General features: G+C 48.4%; 1 protein-coding gene across 5 annotated transcripts in view; it reads right to left on the bottom strand.

The window, feature by feature from the left end:
• LOC134910378 (NLR family CARD domain-containing protein 3-like) overlaps positions 1 to 24766 on the bottom strand; it is a 323407-nt gene that overhangs the window by 252118 nt on the left and 46523 nt on the right. The window contains exon 1 of one of the 5 annotated variants that reach the window (XM_063918370.1): positions 1862 to 1946. The exons of the other annotated variants lie outside the window; for them this stretch is intronic. The gene's annotated coding sequence lies outside the window, so the exon portion shown is untranslated. Of the gene's footprint in view, positions 1 to 1861; positions 1947 to 24766 lie in introns of those variants that run through there. 5 annotated transcript variants of the gene reach the window in all.

Raw genomic sequence — 24766 nt, 5'->3', positions numbered from 1 at the left:
CTCAGAATCTGCACGCTAGACTGTGAGGATGACACAGCATGCCAAGTGGCTTTTGTAGGCAAGGTTTTGTTAGTAGCTAAGGTCTGTACTGTTGTGGAAAGCAAATCCACCCAGGGAGGGGTCATAGCAGTGACTTGTATAGCAGGGTGCACCTGCTGGGGGAATCCCACAGGGGAGCCACAGCGGGGGTTGCTAGGCGGTCAGCTATCTGTGCTAGTATCTGTGAAAAAGAAGCCCAGGGGGGATTCTGCACATGAGCTGGAGGGCCTGGCTGGTTAGGTTGGATATAGCAAGCTGCACACAAACATCCTGTATAATTTACTGAGGGGAAAATCCCACTGAACAGGACTTGCATGAGACCAGCATAGGAACAGACTCCTTGTGACCGTTGCCTTTGCGAGACATAGCTGCAAGAAAAGTATAACACACAATATGGCACTAGTCAGTGTGCTACAATCACAGTACTGTGACAGCCTTCACAAACACTGGTAGCTGTGAAGTATGTTAAACCCCTAAACACTTGTTCTCAGGGTTGTTTGAGAAGAAAAAGGGAAAGGCATAAGCAGACAGTAGAATAATATCAGACAGCAGAGCTGTCATCGCAGCTCGCCACCGAGCGCGCAATGGACTTGTTGCGCCCACCCAAGCCCCGCCCCCCCAGCACTCTGCAGCCGGGATCCCAGTGTCGGGATGCTGACCGCTGGGATCCTGGACACCGGTAACAAGATACACATCCATTCCCTGGCCTGCAAACCCTGATCCAGTATATTAGCCCTGGTAGTCTAGTGGTGGCGCACATCAGCGCCTCCAGTCTGTCTCCCAAGACTGGAGGTAGGACTGCATTAAAGATGCGGGTTTACCTGTCCCATGTTCTGGCTGCAGTACGAGACCTCCTGTGCTAGCAGCTATTAGTACCAGACAGCAGGATGGAGTCGCAGCGCCTGGCGGGGGGTTGATGGAGCAGCAACGCTGGCATCCAGAGGACTGACTAGCGCTGCTAGCTCTGTCTAGTAATAATAACAAACTAAAATAAAACATAACATAAAGCTTGGGCTGCTTAATAGCAGCCCCACTGTTTAAACGGTGAACCGGCTCCTGGCAGCACCAAAACTAAACTTAATAGACTTGGGCTGTGGGTGGGGTATAGGGTGGGAGGACCGGAGCATCCTGGGATATGTTATAGATTTAACTGTTTGGTGCCCCCGGTCCTAAAGGCAAAACATTCCCTATCTCATTTAAAACATATCCTTATTGAGCATATACCCCCCTCACTAAGAGGTGGAAACAGAAGCGGACAATTGTTGAGATATGAGGACAAATGGATATACACGCTAGATACACTACACCCAGGGGACTAAATGAAAGACTGTTGGAGTGTGTTCATGTACAGTACATCCTCATTACTATTACAGGTTGAGTATCCCTTATCCAAAATGCTTGGGACCAGTAGTATTTTGGATATCGGATTTTTCCGTATTTTGGAATAATTGCATACTATAATGAGATATCATGGTGATGGGACCCAAGTCTAAGCACAAAATGCATTTATGTTTCATATACACCTTATACACACAGCCTGAAGGTCAGTTTAGCCAATATTTTTTATAACTTTGTGCATTAAACAAAGTGTGTGTACATTCACACAATTCATTTATGTTTCATATACACCTTATACACACAGCCTGAAGGTCATTTAATACAATATTTTTAATAACTTTGTGTATTAAACAAAGTTTGTGTACATTGAGCCATCAGAAAACAAAGGTTTCACTATCTCACTCTAATACCATGTTCACATTGCCGCCCCTGCAAAAATGCCGTGTTGTTAAAACCTTCACAGAACATCTCAGCTCAGAATCACCTCGTTCACAGTGCACCAATGACCCGGGAAATTGCCGGATCGGTACCGTTCACACTGACACAGTGGTCTGCCCTGGCAAGAAGTGTGAGGAATGAAAAGAACAGCTTTGATTGGTTGGCAAAGATGATGTCATTTAAAGTGGACTTTGTGAACACAAATAGGTGGGTGAGAACTGCACACTGCATTGCTGTAATCATGGCCGACGAGATACAACTGTGTAGCCCAGAGTTCCTGGTTTATTGCCTGATTGTGTTGTTTCATACAGCAAATGAGAGCTTGGTGCAGCTGCTTACACTGTGCTACCTTGCACAGTGTCATTTCCAGAGGAGAAGGGCGCAATTTATGGCTGAGAGAGAGCGTGCTTGATGTCATTATTTGCGCAGGAGATCTTTTATGATGGCCAGCATTTCCTCCATATTGAGATTGACCACAGCGAGTAGCCGACGAATATGGAGTAAAGACCGCAGGAAGGGAGATGCTTTCTGGTCTACCGTGGAAGCTTATGAAGACGATCAGTGGATGGCACACTTCCGCATGTCACGTTTGACATTTCAATATGTGCTTGACCTTATCACTCCTGCACTTACTCAGCAGACCACAAACCTCGGAAAACCCATTCCAGCAAATAGGAGACTAGCGATAGTGTTGTGGTGGTATGCTACCCCTGGCGAATACCGCACAATTGGCTGCTTGTTTGGCGTAGCAAGATCCACGGTTTACACTTTCGTGCATGAGGTCACAGAGGTTTTGCTAAAAATAAGAATTTACTCACCGGTAATTCTATTTCTCGTAGTCCGTAGTGGATGTTGGGAACTCCGTAAGGACCATGGGGAATAGCGGGCTCCGAAGGAGGCTGGGCACTCTAGAAAGATTTAGGACTACCTGGTGTGCACTGGCTCCTCCCACTATGACCCTCCTCCAAGCCTCAGTTAGGACACCGTGCCCGGACGAGCAGACATAATAAGGAAGGATTTAGAATCCCGGGTAAGACTCTTACCAGCCACACCAATCACACCGTACAACTCGTGATACTATATCCAGTTTGACAGTATGAAAACAACTGAGCCTCTCAACAGATGGCTCAACAATAACCCTTTAGTTAACAATAACTATTTACAAGTATTGCAGACAATCCGCACTTGGGATGGGCGCCCTGCATCCACTACGGACTACGAGAAATAGAATTACCGGTGAGTAAATTCTTATTTTCTCTAACGTCCTAGTGGATGCTGGGAACTCCGTAAGGACCATGGGGATTATACCAAAGCTCCCAAACGGGCGGGAGAGTGCGGATGACTCTGTAGCACCGAATGAGAGAACTCCAGGTCCTCCTCAGCCAGGGTATCAAATTTGTAGAATTTTGCAAATGTGTTTGCCCCTGACCAAGTAGCTGCTCGGCAAAGTTGTAAAGCTGAGACCGCTCGGGCAGCCGCCCAAGATGAGCCCCCTTCCTTGTGGAATGGGCATTTACAGATTTTGGCTGTGGCATGCCTGCCACAGAATGTGCAAGCTGAATTGTACTACAAATCCAGCGAGCAATAGACTGCTTAGAAGCAGGAGCACCCAGCTTGTTGGGTGCATACAGGATAAACAGCGAGTCAGATTTTCTGACTCCAGCCGTCCTGGAAACATATATTTTCAGGGCCCTGACAACGTCTAGCAACTTGGAGTCCTCCAAATCCTTAGTAGCCGCAGGCACCACAATAGGCTGGTTCAGGTGAAACGCTGACACCACCTTAGGGAGAAACTGGGGACGAGTCCTCAATTCTGCCCTATCCATATGGAAAATCAGATAATGGCTTTTACATGATAAAGCCGCCAATTCTGACACTCGCCTGGCTGAAGCCAGGGCCAATAACATGACCACTTTCCACGTGAGATATTTCAGATCCACGGTCTTTAGTGGCTCAAACCAATGTGATTTTAAGAAACTCAACATCACGTTGAGAGCCCAAGGTGCCACAGGAGGCACAAATGGGGGCTGAATATGCAGCACTCCTTTCACAAATGTCTGAATTTCAGGTACTGAAGCTAGTTCTTTTTGAAAGAAAATCGACAGAGCCGAGATCTGTACTTTAATGGAGCCTAGTTTTAGGCCCATATTCACTCCTGCTTGCAGGAAATGCAGAAATCGACCTAGTTGAAATTCCTCTGTTGGGGCCTTTTTGGCCTCGCACCATGCAACATATTTCCGCCATATGCGGTGATAATGCTTTGCCGTAACATCTTTCCTGGCCTTAATAAGCGTAGGAATGACTTCTTCCGGAATACCCTTTTCCTTTAGGATCCGGTGTTCAACCGCCATGCCGTCAAACGCAGCCGCGGTAAGTCTTGGAACAGACAGGGCCCCTGTTGTAGCAGGTCCTGTCTGAGCGGTAGAGGCCACGGGTCCTCTGAGAGCATCTCTTGTAGTTCCGGGTACCACGCTCGTCTTGGCCAATCCGGAACCACGAGAATGGCGTTTACTCCTCGCTTTCTTATTATTCTCAATACCTTTGGTATGAGAGGCAGAGGAGGGAACACATAAACCGACTGGTACACCCACGGTGTCACTAGAGCGTCCACAGCTATCGCCTGAGGGTCCCTTGACCTGGCGCAATATCTTTTTAACTTTTTGTTGAGGCGGGACGCCATCATGTCCACCTGTGGTTTTTCCCAACGGTTTACCAGCATCTGGAAGACTTCTGGATGAAGTCCCCACTCTCCCGGGTGGAGGTCGTGTCTGCTGAGGAAGTCTGCTTCCCAGTTGTCCACTCCCGGAATGAACACTGCTGACAGTGCTAGTACATGATTCTCCGCCCATCGGAGAATTCTTGTGGCTTCCGCCATCGCCATCCTGCTTCTTGTGCCGCCCTGTCGATTTACATGGGCGACTGCCGTGATGTTGTCTGACTGGATCAGCACCGGCTGGTGTAGGAGCAGGGATTTTGCTTGACTTAGGGCATTGTAGATGGCCCTTAGTTCCAGAATATTTATGTGAAGGGAAGTCTCCTGACTCGACCATAGTCCTTGGAAGTTTCTTCCCTGTGTGACTGCCCCCCAGCCTCGAAGGCTGGCATCCGTGGTCACCAGGACCCAGTCCTGTATGCCGAACCTGCGGCCCTCTAGAAGATGGGCACTCTGCAGCCACCACAGTAGCGACACCCTGGTTCTTGGAGACAGGGTTATCAAGCGATGCATCTGAAGATGCGATCCGGACCACTGGTCCAACAGGTCCCACTGAAAGATTCTGGCATGGAACCTGCCGAAGGGAATTGCTTCGTAAGAAGCCACCATCTTTCCCAGGACCCGCGTGCAGTGATGCACTGATACCTGTTTTGGTTTCAGGAGGTCTCTGACTAGAGATGACAACTCCCTGGCTTTCTCCTCCGGGAGAAACACTTTTTTCTGGACTGTATCCAGAATCATACCCAGGAACAGTAGCCGTGTTGTCGGAACCAGCTGTGACTTTGGGATATTCAGAATCCAGCCGTGCTGGTGCAGCACATCCTGGGATAGTGCTACTCCCACCAACAACTGTTCCTTGGACCTCGCTTTTATTAGGAGATCGTCCAAGTACGGGATAATTAAAACTCCCTTTCTTCGAAGGAGTATCATCATTTCCGCCATAACCTTGGTAAATACCCTCGGTGCCGTGGACAGTCCAAACGGCAGCGTCTGGAATTGGTAATGGCAATCCTGTACCACAAATCTGAGGTACTCCTGGTGAGGATGGTAAATGGGGACATGCAAGTAAGCATCCTTGATGTCCAGGGATACCATGTAATCCCCCTCGTCCAGGCTTGCAATAACCGCCCTGAGCGATTCCATCTTGAACTTGAATTTCTTTATGTATGTGTTCAAGGATTTCAAATTTAGAATGGGTCTCACCGAACCGTCCGGTTTCGGTACCACAAATAGTGTGGAATAATAACCCCGGCCTTGTTGAAGTAGGGGTACCTTGATTATCACCTGCTGAGAATACAGCTTGTGAATTGCCGTTAGCACCGCCTCCCTGTCTGAGGGAGCAATTGGCAAGGCAGATTTTAGGAACCGGTGGGGTGGGGACGCCTCGAATTCCAGCTTGTACCCCTGAGATACTATTTGCAGGATCCAGGGATCCACCTGTGAGCGAACCCACTGATCGCTGAAATTTTTGAGGCGACCCCCCACCGTACCTGGCTCCGCCTGTGGAGCCCCACCGTCATGCGGCGGACTTGGAAGAAGAAGCGGGGGAGGACTTTTGCTCCTGGGAACCTGCTGTTTGTTGCAGCCTTTTTCCCCTACCTCTGCCTCTGGACAGAAAAGACCCGCCTTTTCCACGCCTGTTTTTCTGGGTCCGAAAGGACTGAACCTGATAAAACGGCGCCTTCTTAGGCTGTGAGGGGACATGGGGTAAAAATGCTGACTTCCCAGACGTTGCTGTGTAAACTAGGTCCGAGAGACCATCCCCAAATAATTCCTCACCCTTATATGGCAACACTTCCATGTGTTTTTTAGAATCTGCATCTCCTGTCCACTGGCGAGTCCATAAGCCTCTCCTAGCAGAAATGGACAATGCACTTACTTTAGATGCCAATCGGCAGATTTCCCTCTGTGCATCTCTCATATATAAGACTGAGTCTTTTATATGGTCTATGGTTAACAGGATCGTGTCTCTGTCTAATGTGTCAATATTTTCTGACAGTTTATCTGACCAAGCAGCGGCAGCACTGCACATCCAAGCTGACGCAATAGCTGGCCTAAGTATAATGCCTGTGTGTGTATATACAGACTTCAGGATCGCCTCCTGCTTTCTATCAGCAGGTTCCTTGAGGGCGGCCGTATCCGGAGACGGTAGTGCCACCTTTTTAGACAAACGTGTGAGCGCTTTATCCACTCTAGGGGGTGTTTCCCAACGTGACCTATCCTCTGGCGGGAAAGGGAACGCCATTAGTACCTTCTTAGGAATTACCAATTTTTTATCAGGGAAAGCCCACGCTTCTTCACACACTTCATTTAATTCATCTGATGGGGGAAAAACTACGGGTAGTTTTTTCTCTCCAAACATAATACCCTTTTTAGTGGTACCAGTAGTTATATCAGAAATGTTTAACACCTCTTTCATTGCCTCAATCATACAGTGAATGGCCTTAGTGGGCATCAGTGTCACGATCCGGGTATCTGGACGCCATTACTTACCCTTCAGATGCCTCCTAAGGCTGGCTCAGCGTTCCAGGACCGGATCCCGCTGTTCCTGAGTTTCCACATGCAGAATCTCAGAGTGGTGATTTCATCAGCCGCGGCCTCCGCTGTGCCCGCGTGGTTAAATGTGCGCTTGTCAGTCTGGCGTCTCCTGTCTCCTGTGGCCGGCGTCGCCATTACTGTTTCAATTCTCACATGGATTACAAACCAAACTTCCCTCCAAGTGTCTGCATGGGCGCAGCCATCTTGGATTTTGTCATCTGATTATTTCCACCAATCTGCTGTCTGTATTGTTGATTTGCATAATTGCCTAGCCAACCCCTTCCTTGCTGCAGGTATAAGTATGCTGTGCCTGAGCAAGGAAGGCGTCAGTGCTTTGGTTGTCTAACCTAGTTCCAGTTTGTCTCTCTCCTGTGGTTGTCTTCCAGGTTCCAGCTCCTGTCTCCAGACTTCTGCTATAGAGACCCGCACCAGCATTCCATCTGCGGTGTAGCCTGACTCTCCGATCCATTCTGGACTCACCTGTTTCCAGCTACAATAATCACCTGCTTCCAGCCCAGCTTCCAGCAGTGTATAGCTTCTCTTAAAGGGCCGGTGTCCTTTTCTGCAGTTTACCACTCTCCACCGGTATTATTATTTCACCGCTCTCAAACTCCAAACTTCATTATTATTTCACCGCTCTCAAATAATCACCTGCTTCCAGCCCAGCTTCCAGCAGTGTATAGCTTCTCTTAAAGGGCCGGTGTCCTTTTCTGCAGTTTACCACTCTCCACCGGTATTATTATTTCACCGCTCTCAAACTCCAAACTTCATTATTATTTCATCGCTCTCAAGTTCGTTTATTATTTAACTGGTTCCAGCCAGTATCCACTCCGTACCAACAACAGTCTGGTTCCAGCCAGTATCCACAGCAGCCGTTTTACCTTCAGCAGCCCAGCCTTTCCTGGAACATCAGCTGGTACGATCCTGGGTTCTCTCCATTGCTACAGTCAGGCCTGGTAAGGACTTTCCAACTAGAAGATTATAGAACTGTCTCACACTACCAGTGACTGTGGCCCTTGCCACCCTGTAGTACCCAGGAATTGTATTTATCCTCTGTTGACTTTTATGTTTCCTTTTACTGCTGCTGTGTTACGGAGTTTGTCATAATAAACATCATTGACTTTTATCCTGGTTGTCGTGGTCACGCCTTCGGGCAGTTATTCTACATGTTACTTACATGTCTAGGGGTCTGATACAACCTCCCAGGTTCCGTTACATCTCAGCCCCTACAACTGAGGCTGCCTCCCGTCAGCTCAGGCCCTCAGTTGCGACAGTAAGCACTGACCTAATGAATCCAGCCGGAGACCAGGATCAAGCGGCCAGGCCGATGCAAGAACTGGCAGCCCGACTTGAACATCAGGAGGCTGCACAGGGCCACATCATCCGCTGTCTCCAGGATCTCTCTACACGGCTGGATGGGATTCAAACGACCCTCCGTGGACCTGGCACGTCCGGTGCGTCCACTACAGTAACACCAGCTGTAACCCCACCCACCTTACCCATTTCCAGTCCACATCTTCATCTTCCAACGCCAGCAAAATTTGATGGATCTCCAAGGTTCTGCAGGGGATTTCTCAATCAATGTGAAATCCACTTTGAGCTTCTACCTGGCAATTTCTTCAGTGACCGTACCAAAATTGCCTATATCACCTCCCTTCTCAGTGGCTCAGCCCTTGACTGGGCATCACCTTTATGGGAGAAGTCTGATCCCCTGCTATCCTCCTATACTGACTTTGTAGCTACATTCAGGCGCATCTTCGACGAGCCAGGCCGGATAACATCTGCTTCATCTGAGATTCTCCGTTTACGCCAGGGAACACGTACTGTGGGACAGTATCTTATACAGTTTAAAATCCTGGCATCCGAACTGGCATGGAACGACGAGGCCCTGTATGCTGCATTCTGGCATGGCTTATCAGAACGCATCAAGGATGAGTTAGCTACCAGAGACTTGCCCTCTAAGTTGGATGAGCTAATTTCTCTTTGCACGAAGGTTGATCTACGTTTCAGAGAGAGAGCAACCGAGCGAGGAAGATCATCTACTCCTAAATCTTCTGCTCCTCCTCCTCGTCAACCATCTCCATCCAAGGATGAGCCTATGCAAATTAGTCGTTCCCGTCTATCTCCCGCTGAGCGCCGAAGACGTCTCTCTGAGTCTCTCTGTCTCTACTGTGCAGCTCCGTCGCACACTATCAATGCCTGTCCCAAACGTCCGGGAAACTCCAGATCCTAGCTCGCCAAGGAGAGGGCCGGCTAGGAGTAATGATCTCCTCTCCATCTCCTCATGACTGTAACCTCCCAGTGTCGCTCCAAATTGCTCAACGTTACAGGAACGTCATTGCCCTCCTTGATTCCGGAGCAGCTGGGAATTTCATAACCGAAGCTTATGTTAAACGGTGGTCCCTACCCACCGAGAGACTGTCCTCGTCCATCTCTTTGACTGCCGTGGATGGCAGCAAGATTTTTGACGCAGTCATTTCCTTAAGGACTCTTCCAGTTCGTCTGAGAGTGGGAGTTCTTCATTCTGAGTATATTTCTTTTTTAGTGATTCCAAGAGCCACACATCCAGTGGTTTTAGGCCTTCCATGGCTCCGTCTCCACAACCCATCAATTGACTGGACGACTACGCAAATACTGGCATGGGGTCCCTCCTGTGCTGAGACTTGTTTAGCCAAAGTTCTTCCTGTTTGTTCTTCCTTCCCCAGGTCATCTGATGTTGCGCCTCCTCCATATCAAGACTTCACGGACGTGTTCAGTAAAGCCTCTGCTGATATCCTTCCTCCTCATAGAGAATGGGACTGCCCAATAGACCTCATTCCAGGGAAGGTTCCACCGCGAGGCCGAACTTATCCGTTGTCTCTGCCTGAGACACACTCTATGGAAGAGTACATCAAAGAGAACCTGGCGAAGGGTTTCATCCGACCATCTTCTTCTCCAGCCGGCGCAGGCTTCTTCTTCGTTAAGAAGAAAGACGGTGGTCTGCGTCCGTGCATCGATTACAGAGGTCTGAACGACATTACCGTCAAGAACCGATACCCTTTACCCCTGATTACCGAGCTCTTTGATAGAGTTAGTGGTGCAACTATTTTCACAAAGCTGGACTTGAGGGGTGCCTACAATCTCATCCGAATCCGTGAGGGTGACGAGTGGAAGACCGCCTTTAACACCCGTGACGGACATTATGAGTACCTCGTCATGCCCTTCGGATTGAGCAACGCTCCAGCAGTCTTCCAGCACTTCGTGAATGAGATTTTCAGGGACATCTTGTACCGCCATGTCGTGGTTTATCTAAACGACATCCTCATCTTTGCTAATAATCTCGAAGATCATCGTTTCTGGGTAAAAGAGGTTCTTTCCCGTCTCCGTGTCAATCACCTCTATTGTAAATTGGAGAAGTGTGTGTTTGAAGTTAAAACCATTCCGTTTCTAGGTTACATTGTGTCCGGTTCCGGACTAGAGATGGATCCTGAGAAACTCCAAGCAATCCAGAATTGGCCTATACCCTTAAGCCTCAAAGGGGTCCAGAGGTTCTTAGGGTTCGCCAATTATTATAGAAAATTTATACGAGACTTTTCCACCATCGTGGCGCCTATCACTGCATTAACCAAGAAAGGTGCTAATCCGTCCAAGTGGTCCGAGGAAGCTACACAGGCCTTTCACCTTCTGAAGCAACGGTTTATCTCTGCACCAGTTCTGAAACAGCCCGACACCGACTCTCCTTTTATCTTAGAGGTAGATGCCTCCTCCGTTGGAGTAGGAGCGGTGTTATCCCAGAGGGCCAAAGATGGACATCTACATCCTTGCAGTTTCTTCTCCCGGAAGTTCTCCCCAGCTGAGCGCAACTATGCCATTGGCGATCAGGAGTTGCTAGCCATCAAGCTCGCTCTGGAGGAGTGGAGATACCTGTTGGAGGGAGCTTCCCACTCAATCACCATACTTACCGACCACAAAAATCTTTTATATCTCAAAGGCGCACAATGTCTGAATCCTCGTCAGGCCAGATGGGCACTTTTCTTTTCTAGGTTTGACTTTAAACTCCAGTTCTGTCCGGGTTCTCAGAATCGTAAGGCCGATGCCCTTTCCCGCTCATGGGAGCAAGAAAATGAGTCCGAGTCTGCTGACAAGCATCCTATTATTAATCCGTTGGCATTCTCCACGGTAGGGATGGACTCTACGCCTCCACCAGGGAAAAGTTTTGTTAAGCCAGTTCTAAGGAAGAAGCTCATGCATTGGGCCCATGCTTCCCGTTTTGCTGGACATACAGGCATTCAGAAAACCCTTGAATTTATTTCTAGGTCCTACTGGTGGCCAACTCTGAAGAAGGACGTTATGGAATTTATTGCCTCCTGCCCAAAGTGTGCCCAACACAAAGTCTCCCGCCAGTCGCCTGCGGGGCAACTGGTTCCATTATCTGTTCCCCGTCGACCTTGGACCCATTTGTCGATGGACTTTGTTTCCGATCTACCTATCTGCAACAAGTTTAATACCATCTGGGTGGTAGTTGACCGGTTCACCAAGATGGCACATTTCATCCCTCTCACCGGTCTTCCGTCAGCTTCCAAGTTGGCTCAAGTGTTTATACAAGAGATCTTCCGACTTCACGGTCTTCCTGTAGAGATCATCTCGGATCGTGGAGTACAATTTGTAGCCAAATTTTGGCGAAGTTTGTGTCAAGCCCTCCAAGTCAAGTTAAAGTTTTCCACGGCTTACCATCCTCAGACCAATGGTCAAACCGAGAGGGTGAATCAGGACTTGGAGGCCTTCCTCCGTATATATGTGTCTTCCTCTCAAGATGACTGGGTTCAACTCCTTCCTTGGGCCGAGTTCAGCCACAACAATCAATACCATTCCTCATCTTCTTCTACACCATTCTTCATTAATTATGGATTCCACCCTAAAGTCCCAGAATTCCAACCGCTTCCCGCAACTTCTGTTCCAGCAGTGGATGTCACCTTGCGTCAGTTTTCAAATAACTGGAGGAACGTCCGCGCAGCCCTGCTTAAAGCCTCATTCAGGTATAAGAAGTTTGCCGATAGGAAGCGTAGAGCGGTTCCTGCTCTCAAGGTGGGTGATCGTGTGTGGCTGTCCACGAAGAATTTGAGGTTGAGAGTTCCCAGCATGAAATTTGCACCTCGCTACATCGGACCCTTCAAGATTGAACAAGTCATCAATCCTGTTGCCTACAGGTTACAGTTACCATCCTTCTTGAAAATACCCAGGACATTTCATGTTTCTTTGTTGAAACCGCTGATCCTGAATCGGTTTCATTCTGCACTTCCTCCAGCTCCCAAAGTTCAGACTCAACGGGGAGTCGAGTACGAGGTGGCCAAGATTTTGGACTCACGTTTCCGTTACGGTCAGTTACAATACCTCATTGACTGGAAGGGCTATGGTCCTGAAGAACGCTCTTGGACCAATGCCTCAGACGTCCATGCTCCTGCCTTGGTCCGAAATTTCCACGCAAAGTTTCCTTTAAAGCCTAAGAAGTGTCCTGGGGCCACTCCTAAAGGGGGGGGTGCTGTCACGATCCGGGTATCTGGACGCCATTACTTACCCTTCAGATGCCTCCTAAGGCTGGCTCAGCGTTCCAGGACCGGATCCCGCTGTTCCTGAGTTTCCACATGCAGAATCTCAGAGTGGTGATTTCATCAGCCGCGGCCTCCGCTGTGCCCGCGTGGTTAAATGTGCGCTTGTCAGTCTGGCGTCTCCTGTCTCCTGTGGCCGGCGTCGCCATTACTGTTTCAATTCTCACATGGATTACAAACCAAACTTCCCTCCAAGTGTCTGCATGGGCGCAGCCATCTTGGATTTTGTCAGAAATAGAAAATACCCAATTATTCACCACAGCAGCTGGAAGGGGTTTGTCAGGCCCCTCAAAAATATATACACAATAAAAAAAGATTACCAGCGCTATGGGTTGTACTACCAATTCAATAAATACTTGGATCAGTTAATTAAAATATTAAATTTTTAATATAAAAAAGCTGCATAAAACTAAACATTCAATTAATGTATGTATACATCAAATTAATTAATTCATACAACATTGGCTCTGAGATTTTGATGATTACTTTGCTGATAGGAACCAAACCATTAGCTTATGATCCCGGACTTTATATGCATAAGGATTCCCTCCTCCTTGTATAGCAATTGCACAGTCAGCTGGTAATGACCTGATATTACCTCATACACAGTTCCACAGAAGATGGTAGTTGTTCATCTGTGTAGAGAGTTCAAGGTGTTTCCATAGATTGCTGGGTATATAAGCACAGGAGAGGGCTGTTTCCTATTTCTTGCATCCAATTTGGAAAAGATGGAAAAAAGTCCTTATCTGGATCAATCTCGAATGGTGTAGGTTTAGGTTCCACAGTGGTATCTTAACGCGTTTCCCTGAGCTAGGTCGCTCAGCTTCCTCAGAAGTTCTGAGGAAGCTGAGCGACCTAGCTCAGGGAAACGCGTTAAGATACCACTGTGGAACCTAAACCTACACCATTCGAGATTGATCCAGATAAGGACTTTTTTCCATCTTTTCCAAATTGGATGCAAGAAATAGGAAACAGCCCTCTCCTGTGCTTATATACCCAGCAATCTATGGAAACACCTTGAACTCTCTACACAGATGAACAACTACCATCTTCTGTGGAACTGTGTATGAGGTAATATCAGGTCATTACCAGCTGACTGTGCAATTGCTATACAAGGAGGAGGGAATCCTTATGCATATAAAGTCCGGGATCATAAGCTAATGGTTTGGTTCCTATCAGCAAAGTAATCATCAAAATCTCAGAGCCAATGTTGTATGAATTAATTAATTTGATGTATACATACATTAATTGAATGTTTAGTTTTATGCAGCTTTTTTATATTAAAAATTTAATATTTTAATTAACTGATCCAAGTATTTATTGAATTGGTAGTACAACTCATAGCGCTGGTAATCTTTTTTTATTCTTTTTTTATCTTGGATTTTGTCATCTGATTATTTCCACCAATCTGCTGTCTGTATTGTTGATTTGCATAATTGCCTAGCCAACCCCTTCCTTGCTGCAGGTATAAGTATGCTGTGCCTGAGCAAGGAAGGCGTCAGTGCTTTGGTTGTCTAACCTAGTTCCAGTTTGTCTCTCTCCTGTGGTTGTCTTCCAGGTTCCAGCTCCTGTCTCCAGACTTCTGCTATAGAGACCCGCACCAGCATTCCATCTGCGGTGTAGCCTGACTCTCCGATCCATTCTGGACTCACCTGTTTCCAGCTACAATAATCACCTGCTTCCAGCCCAGCTTCCAGCAGTGTATAGCTTCTCTTAAAGGGCCGGTGTCCTTTTCTGCAGTTTACCACTCTCCACCGGTATTATTATTTCACCGCTCTCAAACTCCAAACTTCATTATTATTTCACCGCTCTCAAATAATCACCTGCTTCCAGCCCAGCTTCCAGCAGTGTATAGCTTCTCTTAAAGGGCCGGTGTCCTTTTCTGCAGTTTACCACTCTCCACCGGTATTATTATTTCACCGCTCTCAAACTCCAAACTTCATTATTATTTCATCGCTCTCAAGTTCGTTTATTATTTAACTGGTTCCAGCCAGTATCCACTCCGTACCAACAACAGTCTGGTTCCAGCCAGTATCCACAGCAGCCGTTTTACCTTCAGCAGCCCAGCCTTTCCTGGAACATCAGCTGGTACGATCCTGGGTTCTCTCCATTGCTACAGTCAGGCCTGGTAAGGACTTTCCAACTAGAAGATTATAGAACTGTCTCACACTACCAGTGCCTGTGGCCCTTGCCACCCTGTAGTACCCAGGAATTGTATTTATCCTCTGTTGACTTTTATGTTTCCTTTTACTGCTGCTGTGTTACGGAGTTTGTCATAATAAACATCATTGACTTTTATCCTGGTTGTCGTGGTCACGCCTTCGGGCAGTTATTCTACATGTTACTTACATGTCTAGGGGTCTGATACAACCTCCCAGGTTCCGTTACATCTCAGCCCCTACAACTGAGGCTGCCTCCCGTCAGCTCAGGCCCTCAGTTGTGACAATCAGGTTTGACTCATCGTCGTCGACACTGGTGTCAGTATCAGTGTCGACATCTGGGTCTGCTTGAGGTAGCGGGCGTTTTAGAGCCCCTGACGACCCCTGCGACGCCTGGGCAGGCACGAGCTGAGAAGTCGGCTGTCCCACATTTGGCATGTCGTCGATTTTCTTATATAAGGAGTCTATACGTGCACTCATTACTTTCCATAAGCCCATCCACTCAGGTGTCTGCCCCGCAGGGGGTGACATCCCTTCTAAAGGCATCTGCTCCGCCTCCACATCATTATCCTCATCAAACATGTCGACACAGCCGTACCGACACACCGCACACACACAAGGAATGCTCCGAATGAGGACAGGACCCACAAAAGCCCTTTGGGGGGACAGAGTGAGAGTATGCCAGCACACACCAGAGCGCTATATAATGCAGGGACTAACTGAGTTATGTCCCCTATAGCTGCTTTTTATATTATATATGTATTGCGCCCAAATTTAGTGCCCCCCCTCTCTGTTTTTACCCTGTTCTGAAGTGTAGACTGCAGGGGAGAGCCAGGGAGCTACCTTCCAGCGGATCTGTGAAGGAGAAATGGCGCCAGTGTGTCTGAGGGAGATAGCTCCGCCCCTTTTCCGCGGCCTATTCTCCGGCTTTTTTCTGGATTCTGGCAGGGGTATTTTCCACATATATAGCCTCTAGGGCTATATATTGTGGTATTTTTGCCAGCCAAGGTGTTTTTATTGCAGCTCAGGGCGCCCCCCCCCAAGCGCCCTGCACCCGCAGTGACCGGAGTGTGAAGTGTGCATGAGGAGCAATGGCGCACAGCTGCAGTGCTGTGCGCTACCTTGGTGAAGACTGATGTCTTCTGCCGCCGTTTTTCCGGACCTCTTCTTGCTTCTGGCTCTGTAAGGGGGACGGCGGCGCGGCTCCGGGACCGAACACCAAGGACTGGGCCTGCGGTCGATCCCTCTGGAGCTAATGGTGTCCAGTAGCCTAAGAAGCGCAATCCGGCTGCAAGCAGGCGAGTTCGCTTCTTCTCCCCTTAGTCCCTCGCTGCAGTGAGCCTGTTGCCAGCAGGTCTCACTGAAAATAAAAAACCTAAAACTATACTTTCTTTATAAGGGCTCAGGAGAGCACCTAGTGTGCATCCAACCTCGGCCGGGCACGAAATCTAACTGAGGCTTGGAGGAGAGTCATCGTGGGAGAAGCCAGTGCACACCAGGTAGTCCTAAATCTTTCTAGAGTGCCCAGCCTCCTTCGGAGCCCGCTATTCCCCATGGTCCTTACGGAGTTCCCAGCATCCACTAGGACGTTAGAGAAAACACTTTACTGTCGTTTCATCTCCATGCCACAAGGACAACGCTTAGATGACACCATCACTGGCTTCCAGAAACGTGGATATCCACAGTGCGCAGGAGCCATAGATGGGACACACATCCCTATCATTGCCCCCAATGACAACCCTGCGGATTACTACAACCGCAAAGGCTGGCACTCTATAATTCTGCATGCCGTGGTCGACCACACATATTGGTAAGCATCATTGTAAGCTCACAAGAGCAGCACCTTCTTTCCTCATGTGCCTTTCCTTTTCTACTCCATACTCCCTTTGATGGCACCTAACCCCTGGTTTTCTATACCTGTCCTACCTATATTGTCTTGAACTGTAAGTGCTGTCTTCTTGTTTGCTAACTTGGTTATGTTTAGTATATACTGTGTAATGGTCACTGCGGATCCCTTGTGGCGCCATATAAATATCGTCTAGTGTGTACACTCAATATCATTGTTTTACTTGTGTGCTTACATATTCAAATTGTTATATTTTAAAACAGAAATCAAAGACCATTGATGGGATGGAGATTACACATAATCGGGGATGCGGCTTACCCATTGTGTCGATGGTTAATGAAAGGTTTCACTCAGCACCATCAACTTACTTCGGAACAAATTCGCTTCACCCATACCCTTAGCTCTGCTCGTATGGTGGTCGAAAACGCCTTTGGCCGACTGAAAGGACGTTGGCGGTGTTTAATGAAGCGAAATGACATCGATACCAGTTTTATGCCTCATGTGGTTGCTGCATGCTGTATTTTGCACAATATTTGTGAATTGCAAAAACAGAATTTTCTACCTGAGTGGGAATTAGTGGACTCTCAAGAAGCTGAGCATACTGCACAGTCGGATGCGTATGAGGGAACAAACTCCTGTGCAGAAGAAATTTGCAACACCATCACCACCAACCTATCATCTCTAATCCAGACGAGCAGACAAGTTTAATTTGTTAATAAAAAGTCACAAAGGTTTAAATGTTTGTGTACATATTTATTCATACGTACATTAATACTGCTTTGCCTTCAAAAAAAGGTATGTACTTTATCTAAATATTTGTACCCATACACAAATGGTATAAAAAATAAACGATCAGAAAAATTGTCAGGTATGCAACTGTACCTGCGCAATAAGAACAAAGGTTTTTAAAAACCTATCTATGTATAGAGCCAAAGACAAAGACAAAACAACAAAATTGAAACACCACCTACTCTATAAAGATCTACAACTGTTGGAAATGTGTGTACTCAGGCTTATGGGCACTGGCGGGGTACTCATAATTCTGCGGAACAGATGGGTAGTCGGGCAATGAGGAGGAATTTGTGGAGAATGATGTGTGTTCTGTGGCGCCATGCTTCCTGGGTTTGGTGTCACCATGCTTCCTGGGTTTGGTGGCACAATGCTTCCTGGGTTTGGTGGCACCACGCTTCCTGGGTTTGGGGGGAAGAAATGTAGTTGCCCTCTGTAACTACCCGCATGGTTGTATGGAGCCTGTGGTGGAGGTGGAGGGTATGCTTGCCATTGAACCCTTGTTAAAAGCTGATCAAGGACCATTTGTGTTTCTCTATTTTCCCTGTTTATACGCTCATGCATACCCACTATTTCTGACAGAAACGATCTCTGGAGCTAACATTCATTGTCAAAAAAGAGCTGTTGACGTTGATTTTCTTGTGCCTGCATAGACAGATCCATTTCCTTCATCTGTTCGAACATTATGCTGGTCAAGGTTTTTGTGGCTTGTTCCACCTTTGTAGGCTTCTTTTTACGTTTTGGGACATTATAAACTAGAAATGTGAAAAAATAAGATTTTACTCACCGGTAAATCTATTTCTCGTAGTCCGTAGTGGATGCTGGGGACTCTGTAAGGACCATGGGGAATAGACGGGCTCCGCAGGAGACTGGGCACTCTAAGAAAGATTTAGTACTACTGGTGTGCACTGGCTCCTCCCTCTATGCCCTTCCTCCAGACCTCAGTTAAGGAAACTGTGCCCGGAAGAGCTGACATTACAAGGAAAGGATTTAGGAATCCAGGGTAAGACTCATACCAGCCACACCAATCACACCGTATAACTTGTGATAACATACCCAGTTAACAGTATGAACAACAACAGAGCATCAACCACGGATGCCAACATAACATAACCCTTTATTAAGCAATAACTATATACACGTATTGCAGAAAGTCCGCACTTGGGACGGGCGCCCAGCATCCACTACGGACTACGAGAAATAGATTTACCGGTGAGTAAAATCTTATTTTCTCTAACGTCCTAGTGGATGCTGGGGACTCCGTAAGGACCATGGGGATTATACCAAAGCTCCCAAACGGGCGGGAGAGTGCGGATGACTCTGCAGCACCGAATGGGCAAACACAAGGTCCTCCTCAGCCAGGGTATCAAACTTGTAGAATTTTGCAAAGGTGTTTGAACCCGACCAAGTAGCTGCTCGGCAAAGCTGTAATGCCGAGACCCCTCGGGCAGCCGCCCAAGAAGTGCCTACTTTCCTTGTGGAATGGGCTTTTACTGATTTTGGATGCGGCAATCCCGCCGCAGAATGAGCCTGCTGAATCGTGTTACAGATCCAGCGAGCAATAGTTTGCTTTGAAGCAGGAGCACCCAGCTTGTTGGATGCATACAGGATAAACAGCGAGTCAGTTTTCCTGACTCCAGCCGTTCTGGCCACATAAATCTTCAAAGCCCTGACTACATCAAGCAACTTGGAATCCTCCAAGTTACGAGCAGCCGCAGGCACCACAATAGGTTGGTTCAAATGAAAAGATGACACCACTTTCGGCAGAAATTGTGGACGATTCCGTAATTCTGCACTGTCCATATGGAAAACCAGATAGGGGCTTTTACATGACAAAGCCGCCATTTCTGACACACGCCTAGCCGAAGCTAAGGCCAATAGACCACCTTCCACATGAGATACTTTAGCTCCACGGTCTTAAGTGGCTCAAACCAGTGGGATTTCAGGAAACTCAACACCACGTTGATATCCCAAGGTGCCACTGGTGGCACAAAAGGGGGCTGAATATGCAGCACTCCCTTAACAAACGTCTGAACCTCAGGAAGAGAAGCCAGTTCTTTTTTAAAGAAAATGGATAGGGCTGAAATCTGGACCTTTATGGACCCCAATTTCAAGCCCATAGTCACTCCTGACTGTAGGAAGTGCAGGAACCGGCCCAGCTGGAATTCCTCTGTAGGGGCCTTCCTGGCCTCACACCAAGCAACATATTTTCGCCATATACGGTGATAGTGTTTTGCGGTCACGTCCTTCCTAGCCATTATTAGCGTAGGAATAACTTCCTCCGGAATGCCTTTTTCCGCTAGGATCCGGCGTTCAACCGCCATGCCGTCAAACGCAGCCGCGGTAAGTCTTGGAACAGACAGGGCCCCTGTTGCAACAGGTCCTGTCTGAGAGGCAGAGGCCATGGGTCCTCTGTGAGCATTTCTTGCAGATCCGGGTACCAAGTCCTTCTTGGCCAATCCGGAACAATGAGTATTGTTCTCACTTCTCTTTTTCTTACGATTCTCAGCACCTTGGGTATGAGAGGAAGAGGAGGAAATACAAAGACCGACTGGAACACCCACGGTGTCACTAGTGCGTCCACAGCTATCGCCTGAGGGTCCCTTGACCTGGCGCAATACCTTTTTAGCTTTTTGTTGAGGCGGGATGCCATCATGTCCACCTGTGGCAGTTCCCATCGATTTGTAATCTGCGTGAAGACTTCTTGATGAAGTCCCCACTCTCCCGGGTGGAGGTCGTGCCTGCTGAGGAATTCTGCTTCCCAGTTGTCCACTCCCGGAATGAACACTGCTGACAGTGCTTGCACGTGATTCTGCGCCCAACGAAGAATCCTGGTGGCTTCCGCCATCGCCACCCTGCTTCTTGTGCCGCCCTGGCGGTTTACATGAGCCACTGCGGTGATGTTGTCTGACTGAATCAGCACCGGTTGGTTGCGAAGCAGAGGCTCCGCTTGACTCAGGGCGTTGTATATGGCCCTTAGTGCCAGGATATTTATGTGCAGACAAGCCTCCTGACTTGACCACAACCCTTGGAAGTTTCTTCCCTGATTGACTGCCCCCCATCCTCGGAGGCTCGCATCCGTGGTCACCAGGACCCAGTCCTGTATGCCGAACCTGCGGCCCTCGAGAAGGTGAGCACTCTGCAGCCACCACAGAAGAGACACCCTGGCCCTGGGGGATAGGGTGATCAGCCGATGCATCTGAAGATGCGATCCGGACCACTTGTCCAACAGATCCCACTGAAAGATCCTCGCATGGAACCTGCCGAAGGGAATGGCTTCGTATGATGCCACCATCTTTCTCAGGACTCGCGTGCAGTGATGCACCGACACCTGTTTGGGTTTTAAGAGGTCTCTGACTAGAGTCACGAGCTCCTGAGCCTTCTCCGCCGGGAGAAACACCTTCTTCTGGTCTGTGTCCAGAATCATGCCCAGAAAGGGCAGACGCGTCGTAGGAATCAGCTGCGACTTTGGGATATTCAGAATCCAGCCGTGCTGTTGCAACACTTCCTGAGAGTGTGCTACGCTGATCAGCAACTGCTCTCTGGACCTCGCCTTTATGAGGAGATCGTCCAAGTATGGGATAATTGTGACTCCTTGCTTTCGAAGGAGCACCATCATTTCCGCCATTACCTTGGTAAATATTCTCGGTGCCGTGGACAGCCCAAACGGCAACGTCTGGAATTGGTAATGACAGTCCTGTACCACAAATCTGAGGTACTCCTGATGAGGTGGATAAATGGGGACATGCAAGTAAGCATCCTTGATGTCCAGAGACACCATAAAATCCCCCTCTTCCAGGCTTGCAATGACCGCTCTGAGCGATTCCATTTTGAACTTGAATCTTTTCAGATAAATGTTCAGGGACTTTAAATTCAATATGGGTCTGACCGAACCGTCCGGTTTCGGTACCACAAACATTGTGGAATAGTAACCCCTTCCCTGTTGAAGGAGGGGAACCTTTACCACCACCTGCTGGAGATATAACTTGTGAATTGCCGCTAACACTACCTCCCTTTCCATGGGGGAAGCTGGCAGGACCGATTTGAGGTAACGGTGAGGGGGCATCACTTCGAATTCCAGCTTGTATCCCTGAGACACAATCTGTATAGCCCAGGGATCCACCTGTGAGCGAACCCACTGGTGGCTGAAATTTCGGAGACGCGCCCCCACCGCTCCTGGCTCCACCTGTGGAGCCCCAGCGTCATGCGGTGGATTTAGTGGAAGCCGGGGAGGACTTCTGTTCCTGGGAACTAGCTGTATGGTGCAGCTTCTTTCCTCTACCCCTGCCTCTGGCAAGAAAGGATGCAGCTCTGACTTTCTTGCTTTTTTGTGATCGAAAGGACTGCATTTGGTAATACGGTGCTTTCTTAGGCTGTGAGGGAATATATGGCAAAAAGTTTGACTTCCCAGCCGTAACTGTGGAAACTAGGTCCGAGAGACCGTCCCCAAACAATTCCTCACCCTTATAAGGTAAAACCTCCATGTGCTTTTTAGAGTCGGCATCACCTGTCCATTGCCGAGTCCACAGGACCCTTCTGGCAGAAATTGACATTGCATTTATTCTAGAGCCCAGTAGGCAAATGTCCCTCTGGGCATCCCTCATATATAGGACAGCATCTTTTATATACCCCAGGGTCAGTAAAATAGTATCCTTGTCCAAGGTATCCAGTTCCTCAGACAGATTATCTGTCCATGCTGCTACAGCACTACACATCCAGGCCGACGCAATTGCCGGCCTCAATAGAGTACCTGAATGTGTATAAACAGACTTCAGGATACTTTCCTGCTTCCTATCCGCAGGATCCTTTAGGCAGGCCGTATCCTGTGACGGCAGGGCCACCTTCTTAGATAAGCGTGTCAGAGCTTTGTCTACCCTAGGGGAGGATTCCCAGCGCATCCTGTCCGTTGGCGGGAAAGGGTACGCCATAAGTAACCTTTTGGAAATCAGCACTTTCCTATCAGGAGAATCCCACGCTTTTTCACATAACTCATTTAACTCATGTGAAGGGGGAAAAGTCACTTCTTGCCTTTTTCTCCCCAAACATATAAACCCTCTTGTCAGGGACAGGTTTTACCTCTGATATGTGCAATACATCCTTCATTGCTATAATCATGTAGCGGATGGCTTTTGCCATTTTAGGCTGCAATTTTGCATCATCGCCATCGACACTGGAGTCAGAATCCGTGTCGATATCTGTGTCAACAATTTGGGATAGTGGGCGCTTCTGAGACCCTGACGGCCTCTGCGCTGTAGGATCAGGCATGGGCTGAGACCCCGACTGTCCCAAGGTTTCTGCTTTATCCAACCTTTTATGCAAGGAGTTTACATTATCATTTAACACCTTCCACATATCCATCCAATCAGGTGTCGGCGCCGTCGGCGGAGACACCTCATTCATCTGCACCTGCTCTGCCTCCACATAGCCCTCGTCAAACATGTCGACACAAGCGTACCGACACACCACACACACAGGGGATGCTCTATATGAGGACAGGACCCCCACAAGGCCTTTTGGGGAGACAGAGAGAGAGTATGCCAGCACACACCCCAGCGCTATATAACCCAGGAATTACACAGTAACTTAGTGTTTACCCAGTAGCTGCTGTATATATGATTAATGCGCTAAATTTATGTGCCCCCCTCTCTTTTTACCCTCTTTCTACCGTGAGTCTGCATGGGAGAACCTGGGGAGCTTCCTCTCAGCGGAGCTGTGGAGAGAAAATGGCGCTGGCGAGTGCTGAGGAAGAAGCCCTGCCCCCTCAGCGACGGGCTTCTATCCCGCGATTTTGTGTAAAAATAATGGCGGGGGCTCATGCATATTACAGTGCCCAGCTGTATATATGCTGCTTTTTGCCAGGAGGTACTCAATTGCTGCCCAGGGCGCCCCCCTGCGCCCTACAGTGACCGGAGTGTGTGGGTTAGTGTGGGAGCAATGGCGCACAGCTGCAGTGCTGTGCGCTACCTCATATGAAGACAGGAGTCTTCTGCCGCCGATTTTGAAGTCTTCTTGCTTCACCCGCCGGCTTCTGTCTTCTGGCTCTGCGAGGGGGACGGCGGCGCGGCTCCGGGAACGGACGACCAAGGTTAAGTTCCTGTGTTCGATCCCTCTGGAGCTAATGGTGTCCAGTAGCCTAAGAAGCGCAACCTAGCCGCAGTTAGTAGGTTTGCTTCTCTCCCCTCAGTCCCACGTAGCAGAGAGTCTATTGCCAGCAGAAGCTCTCTGAAAATAAAAAAACCTAACTAAAATACTTTCTTAATAGCAAGCTCAGGAGAGCTCACTAAAATGCACCCAGCTCCTTCCGGGCACAGATTCTAACTGAGGTCTGGAGGAGGGGCATAGAGGGAGGAGCCAGTGCACACCAGTAGTACTAAATCTTTCTTAGAGTGCCCAGTCTCCTGCGGAGCCCGTCTATTCCCCATGGTCCTTACGGAGTCCCCAGCATCCACTAGGACGTTAGAGAAACAAACAGAACACATTAGGGTCACCAATATACAACTTTATACTATGTCTGGTGTCAAAAAACAATTGGGTGGCCATGCGATACGTGCTCCCGTCAGCATTCCCTCGGAGCATGCAAATTGTGCCTGCTGCACTATAGCTATATTGCGTCGCAATGCCTTCTGAAGCACATTGGTGCCAAATAAAAAAGCAGTGTTTGAGGCTCATATGTGCTTGAGGCCTCTTCCCTCTTGCACACTAGCTTCACGCTGCAACAGATATGTAATGATGTTTGTTTATTTTACTTAAAAAAATTACTGTTGTGACAAAGTATTACATTAAAACTTAAGGTGTGTACACACGGTACGATATTTTCTTCCGATTCTGACTATATAGTCAGAATCGGAAGAAAAGATAGTGCAGATCGCAAGGTGACAGTCACCTTGCGATCCCGATCCGATGCCGATGCGCGGCCCCGCGCGGTCGGCATCGGCAGAAAAAATAGGCTGTGCAGGCAAGTCAATCCTGGCTATCTCTATAGAAGAGATAGTCAGGATTGACATCGCACATAGCCAGCATCGCAAGCACACTCATTATGTGCTTGCGATACTGGCTAAGTGCCGACCCGGCCCCCTGTCGCACGGTGAGAATCGGATAAGTCCGAATCTCACCGTGTGTATGCACCCTTACTGTTGGAACGTAAGGCTAGGGTCTCCGTAGCTGGTGTCAGTTGAGGCACTGGCGTCGGGTGAGGCTCTGCAGTAGCTTCAAGCGTTGACGTCTGGTGATGCAATGGTGAACATGAAGGCACGATAGTTTGGGACTCTGGAAATAGGTCCATAGATAGGTTCATGCTGTCTTCTGTCTCAGCAGAGGAAGA

This window comes from Pseudophryne corroboree, chromosome 1 (assembly GCF_028390025.1).
Source record: "Pseudophryne corroboree isolate aPseCor3 chromosome 1, aPseCor3.hap2, whole genome shotgun sequence".
Taxonomy (NCBI): domain Eukaryota; kingdom Metazoa; phylum Chordata; class Amphibia; order Anura; family Myobatrachidae; genus Pseudophryne; species Pseudophryne corroboree.
Note: the sequence above shows the minus strand (reverse complement) of the source record. Positions and strands in the feature narration are given on the sequence as shown.